We start from the raw sequence: 6,892 nt of genomic DNA on the forward strand, positions 1-6,892 counted from the left end.
GGTCTGGGGCTTGGTCCTTTGGGATCAGGAGAACCTTTTTTCTTTTATTGGGGTATTGGTTTTCATAACCATTTGTCCCCATAACGAGTGGCACTGGTGGTGATACTGGGAAACTGGAGTGTCTAAGGAAATTGCTTGTAAGACTTGTGGTTAGCCAGTGGGGTGAGACCGAAGTCCTCTTAGTCTGGCTGGTTTGGTTTGCCTTAGAGGTGGAAAAGCCCCAGGCTTGGGCTGTAACTGCCCTGTTTAAGCAATTTGTCCTGAGTTGGCACTCTCAGTTGGGTCCCGCCAGAACCGTATCGTCACACCCCAACCCTGAGCCCCCTCCCACACCCTAACTCCTGGCCAGACCCAACACTCCAACCCCCTGCCTGCTCCTGCACCCTAACTTCCTCCCAGACCCTGTACCCCCTCCCACACCCTAAATCCTGGCCAGACCCCGCACCACAACGTTTTTAAAAAATTTTTTATAAAGGGCTCTTATCCAAAGCACTTTACAATAGTTAGCTAATGGTACAAACAATATTTAGAAAAATCATTAAGTGGTCCGCTGAGACCCTCAGCGATTTTCACGTGGTCTGTGGAAAACTCTGTTAGACTACAAAAACAACCAAGGCACCTCACTTTATTTTCATGTACTTCCTATTGCTTATCAGAGGAGGATGAAGAAAAAAAGAATGAAAAATGGGGGTGGGGGGATAAGAGAGAACGTTGTTCTTCTTGGCTGGGACCTAAGGAGGAGCCCAAAAAATGAAGCTGAGCACAGGGCCCCACTAAGGCTTCCTTCTCTGGATACCCACAGCCAGCATTCAAGGATGCACTGAGTGTCTGTGTGATAAGTAACCCTGGACCAGCAGCTCTGACTTCAGCAGCCTACTTGTTACACCCCAAGCACATTCTGGTTTGGGTGGAGAAGGCTCAGGGTTTGAGATAAGGCCAGGGGTAGGAAGCTTCTGTTGGTTATGCTGCACCTAACCCCCAGTTTTACTTGACCAAACAGGAGATATTTGACACTGTGCGATACTGCTCCTGTGCTCTGTTCCCAAAGTGTTCTGCAGCAGGGGAGGGTCTCTGGTAGTGTGTGTGTCACTGGCATATTGGGGTGATGTTGAAACAGGACAGAGTAGAGGTGGCATTGAGGGGCTGGCATAAACCCTATCTCTTCTTTTCCCCTTCCAAGAACCGAGGGGACAGAAACCCTTACCCAGTGAGGTCACAGTCTCATAGTTCTCCTGCATGACGTCCCTGTAGAGAGCTCTCTGAGTGGGGTCCAGCAGAGCCCATTCTTCCCTGGTGAAATACACAGCCACCTCCTCGAAGGTCACCGGCCCCTGAAAGTGCAAGAGTCCAACACTCCGTACCTGCTGCACTACTCACAGCCCCACTATTCGTGGGGGAGAGGAGCCAATCAAAGGGAAGCTCTGGGTGGATTGCAGTCAACACAGTCCCACCCCCACCCTGCTCAGAGCATCCAGGAAACACCAGGGTGAGGGGATGAAGAGAGAGCTCCTCCTCTCTCCCAGCAGATCCATCACACACCTACTAGCCACAGACTGATACAGGAGATGGGGCCCCTAGCAGGGTCCAGGGAGAGATATCTGGTAGGAAGCCCAACACCCTCCTCATTGTGAGGAGCTGGACATGAAGGGAGGGGAATCTCCCCTAAGCCTGACTGGTGGGTGCCCCCTTCATATCTCAGAGCAGCCACTGGTTAGTCAGATCAGGCTCCAGCACTATGAGTCTGGTCAGTTTTCCTAGCCACATGTAGCTGGGCTATTTTCCGTTCCACAAATTAGGGCATTTCCACCGCTGAACTTCATGGGTCTGTTCCTAGAATCTAGGCCACTTATTAAACAACTCCCAGCAGGTTTGTCGCACCCTGTCCTCCTCCCTTTTCCACCCTGTGCATTTCCTGCCCCACTCCAATCTCCAACAAAGACTGTGCAAACCTTCTCATCTCCGGTGCATTTGCTGTCCCTCTCCTCCTGCAGGAACCCACCAGCAACCCCCCGATAATACCTACCTGAACTGGTTCCTCTGCAGCCATTTCTCTCCCATATCCCATGGGAGGACGGGATGAACTAGAGCGAAACATGGACGTCATTCTGCAGCCTGGGAGGGTGAGAAGGGCAGTTGTGGAGGTATCAGAACAGGCTTTAGTTAATTTCACAGCACGATTCCCCAGGCTCTTTCCCTGCAGACAGACACCCTAGAGTCTGCCATGCTGAGAAAAGGCTTGATCTCTTTATTACAGTGTAGACCTGGCCCCTCCTGCAAGGCTAAGCCCACAGACACATTTTTAACCTCCCTTCTGCCATCCCGTAACAAAGTCTCTGAACACAATGCTAGGAAAAAGCAGAACCAAAGGATTCACTGTGGGGGATTCCCTCGGACACTGACCCCACAGCAGCCACACCCCAGCAGGAGGGATATGGAGTTAGGAACTGGGTTTTCCTCTGTCTGATCCTTTCTTGTACACAGGAAAGTGATTCTACCAAGGGTGCAGTAATACATCTGTCTGGGCAGATTAGAGATTGGGAAATCTCTCTTGAAACTCTTCTCTTCCACAGCCCCTTTCAGTCTCTCTTTCTCCTTCTATCTCCCTTCTCCTGTCCGTCTGGTAGGAAAGACCCATTCCTGGGTTGTTTGCTCCCCCATGGCTGGATTTGCTCCTGCAATTGCTAATGGGATGAAAAATGAGGGGGGGGGGTCTGTTTGTGTAGAGTCATTTTAAGGGCAGACCACAGCATTTTACCTTTGTTTCTTTCAGTTACCTGGAATCTCTGGCTCAGAATTTAGTATTAACAGGGCCCAGGGCTGCCCTAGGGGGCTAATTCCAGCTGGAGAAAGTCATCACCTGGGCCGGGCAGAGAAGGAGCTTTAATTAAGGTCACTTCCCAGCACAGAACCCCACTGTGGGAGCAGCAGCTGCCAAGCCTGGTCTCCCAGATCACAATGGGGCTGCAGCGTCTGACCCACGAAGCTGAACCCCAATATCCTGAGCAGAGAGGGACAGAGCGTTTGAGCAGCTTCCCTCCTTTAGCTCTCTGGGGAGAGCAGCTAATGAGAGCCCCTCCTCACAGGGAGAATTGCTGGTCTCATTTGCCCCACTGTTCATCTGGAGTCACTCCTTGTCTTTCCATGCAGTGACTCTGGATTAACTGTGGTCTCAATGAAACCAGATTTCAGAAAGAATGAGTCCAGAATGCTGTGGAAGAGACCATTGTGTGGCAGTGCTAACCTCCTTCCCACCTCCCTCACGCCCCCCCCTCCCCCAGATCTAGGACAAGGACTAAGGGCACGAATTTTCCCCAACGGAACTGGAAGTTCCTGCAGTTTTCAAGAGAGAAGAAAAACAAAATCTGTGATTTCACCTCACAGTGTTTGATAAGTGGATAGAAAGTTATCACGGTGACTGGGCGCAGCCGAGGAACGTCGGGCAGTGATTGGAGCCAGGATACTGGCACAAGCTGATCAGAGAGAAGGAGCATGGTTAGTAGCAGTCCCCAGACACCCCCCAGCCAGGGGCCCACAGATACCCCTCAGAGCCCCACCGGACAGAGAATCCCCACCAGACCATGACTGCCAGGTTGGGAATCTCAAAGGGTTCCCCCCACCAAGAGCCTCCAGCAGACAGGGACCTTACTGCCCGCCTGGGATTCTCCCACTGCCTGCTTGGACCCCCGCCTGCCCTCCAGCAGGATCTGCCATGCCATTCGGCTGGAGCCCCCTCCTCCCCCCAGCGGGACCCCCTTATGCTTTACAGAGGGACCCCTCACTCTGCTTGCTTGGCATCCCCTGACCTAGTTTCGGGAATCCCAACAGGAGCCAGCAGGGGAAGCCCAGACAGATCCCCTGGCACAGCACCAGGCACCCTCTAGCCCCCTGCCCCGCCTCCCGAAAAGGCACTCACCCCTATTGTTCTGCAGCCACCAGGCCCCCAGCAATACCCACCTCCAGGACCCATAGCCTCAGGGCTGGGCACATCAGAACCACCGCCCCCAAAACCCCAAACCCCCAGAACCCACCAACCTGATTAGGGTACCCCCTGCCCAGTCACCCAAACACCTCCCCCTACCACAATGCACCTTCATCTCCAGCTGCAATCTTCCCACACAGACACCCCTTGCCCCCAGCAACAATTTTACCTCACAGTGTCTGATAAGTGGATAGAAAGTTATCACTGCCCCCTGCTGGCCAGTCACAAAGACAGAGGGAGTCCTGGGGGGGTGCCTCTTGAACAGGAGAATGGAAGGCATGGAGAGCCAAAAAAGGTAAGAAATGTCCAAGACCGGTCACTAGGAAATAATGGCCACCATGGATCCACCCCAGAGGTGGCTACATCTTAGCACTGCAGGAATCAACCCCTCACAGAGACCATTTGTCATGGGGTTTGGGATACTTTTGGACCCACGCTGCACTCAGAGTGACCTCCTCATCCTGTGCCAGCTGGAGAAAAGAAAAGGGTCCAGCCAACTCTCCTGTAACCAGCTGGGACCCACTGATCCCCAAACAGGGGGAGGCCTCTGGCTTTGATGTGTATTAAATATGTGGCTGGTCTCTTTCATCGGCAAAGATTTCAACAGAGATAAAGGAGGGAAGAAATGATTCTCAAAGGAGAGGGGAAAGATGGTCACTGGGCAATTTAAGCCTCTGCAACAACCAGGATGGAGAATGACTCAGAGCAACATGTTCCCTCCAAGGAAGGAGAAGTTGCTGGGATTTAGAGACATGGGGAACAGCCCAAAACTCAGAGGATTTTTAATTGACATTTGATAATGACATAGAAAGAGGAAAAACCTGAGATTTGAGATCAATATTCAGAAATGAAAGAGAAAGGGTGGAAATCTGAGAGATTTTGGATCCATTTTTGCAAATTATAGAGAGGAAAGTGGAAAATCAGAGTGATTTTTTATCAGTTGTTGATATGAGGTAAAATCTGAGTGTATTTCACATCAATATTTGATAAATGAACAGAGCAGAAATGGGCAACATTTGCAAACATTCTATATCCATATTAAAGAATCTGAGAAAAGGTGTAAATCTGATTTTTTTTTTTTTTTTTTTTTTTTTAGTATTTTATAGTTAGAGAGACAAGGAAAAACTCAGGGCATATTCACTTAGAAATAGACAAGTAGAGAGAAAGTGGGGGAAATGTTTAGGGTATTTCATAAAAATCTTTGAGATTTGCAGAGAATACGTGTCACAAGCTAAGCAATTGATAACATGAGAGAAAAACACCGAGATCTGAGAGGATTTTATATTGCTATTAAATAACTAAAGGGAAAAGGGGACTGTTTGACTGGATTTTATATGACCATCGAATACATAAACACAAAGTGATGGCTCCCCCCTCTGCCACCATTTACATGGGCAGCAGGGAGCCCTTTGAGGAGCTGCTTTAAGAGGGCAAGGGAGGGGGAGCTGGAAGGTCCCTGGATGAGGGAAGAGGGTATCAGTGGGGGATGGGCAGGTGACTGGCAACTGATGGCTGGGGGCAACTGTGTTGGTAGTTAGGGGGCAGCAAGTGGGATTGGGAAACCGGGGTCTGGGCAGTCTCCATGAGGGACACTTGCTCCTCCCTTCCCGACCCTGGCAGAGAACGAGCATTTCATCTCATCCCATCCCCACTCCAGGGGCAGCCATGTTTCGGGGAATGACTCACGGCAACAATTTCCCACCTTAACAAGGACAAATCGCTGCAGAGAAAATGGGTGGGAAAATCACCCTCATTGGAGGAGATTTTAAATTGACATTTGAGACTCATGGAGAGACCAGGGGGCAATCGGGGGAGAGGAGAGAACTGATCAGTTGAGGGGAAAGGGGGGAATCTCCCCGGATTTTATAGCCACGTGTGAGATGCTGAGAGAGGAAAGGGGCAGAACTAGAGAGAATTTGTATCAGTGGGTGAGAGGCAAGTGGCACAAACAGGGACAGGATCCAATCAATTAACGCCCCGCCCGCCACTTCTCCCCCGGCGATTTCCTGGCTGCACAGAGACAGCTCAACCCCCCCGCGTCCCACTGACCTTCCCCGGCCCCGCAACTCCGGCTTCTCCCCCCCTGCCCGACACCCCACCGGGGACCCCCCGCCTGGCCCCAGTCTCTGCCCCCCCCCCCAATCCCAGCGGTGCCGGGGGCAGATCCTGCTGCAGCTCCGCTGGGGCTGAGGCAGCTCCGAGGCTTCTCCCAGGTTCCCCGGGGCAGAGAGTCACTTTCCTGCCCGGCCCCAGCGCCCCCCACCCGGGGTCTCTCACTCACCGGGGGGCTCCTGCCCGGGGCTGCCCAGGGGGCGCGTCCCAGCTGGAGAAAGCCCCCCCCGGCCGGGCACGGAGGGGTTAATGCCGGGCTCCCCCCGCACAGACCCCGAGTAGCAGCACCTGCTCAGCCCGGGCCCCGGATCACACGGAGGCAGCAGAAGTAACGGAGGGGGGGAGAAACAAGCACGGCTCGCACTGAGCATGCGCAGTAAACGTTGCTGAAACCTTCCTTTACCTGCGCTGAAGAAGCAGGCTGGGAAATGTAGTTCCTGACACTCCCGGGAGCGGAAGTGACGTTGGGCAGCGCGCGGGGCGCTACAGCTCTCCTGCGGCCGGAGAAGAGTTTTGTGTCTCCCGGCTCTGGGCATGCGCAGATGGAGAAGGAGGAGTGCCGTATGCCGCTGCTGCTCCCTGGCGCTGCGGGGCCGGGCTGAGCCGGAGGGTCTGAGCCGGGGAGACCCATTAACCCCCCCGTGCCCGGCCCGGGCCCTGCTCCCGCTGGAGCCGCCCTGGGGCCGCCCCGGGCTCTGCCCGCCCCGCTGCGGAGCTGCAGCCTCCAGGTACCGGAGCGAGCCCCGGGGGCGGGGCCGGGCGGTGACTCTGCCCCAGTGTCCGTGGGGGGGACCCGGCATC

The 6,892-nt window shown here is 53.5% G+C and overlaps 1 long non-coding RNA gene across 1 annotated transcript; it reads right to left on the bottom strand.

Moving 5' to 3' along the window:
* Window positions 1–1,290: 1,290 nt before the first annotated feature.
* LOC113409276 lies at window positions 1,291–3,513 on the bottom strand. Its single transcript, XR_003370497.2, has 3 exons — window positions 3,375–3,513; window positions 2,024–2,112; window positions 1,291–1,331 (listed from the first exon to the last, which is right to left on the bottom strand). It is a non-coding gene; the product is annotated as an uncharacterized LOC113409276 (long non-coding RNA).
* Between the last annotated feature and the right edge of the window lie 3,379 nt (window positions 3,514–6,892).

The sequence above is a fragment of the Terrapene carolina genome, unplaced genomic scaffold, assembly GCF_002925995.2.
Source record: "Terrapene carolina triunguis isolate 2854851 unplaced genomic scaffold, T_m_triunguis-2.0 Scaffold31820, whole genome shotgun sequence".
Classification (NCBI taxonomy): Eukaryota; Metazoa; Chordata; order Testudines; family Emydidae; genus Terrapene; species Terrapene triunguis.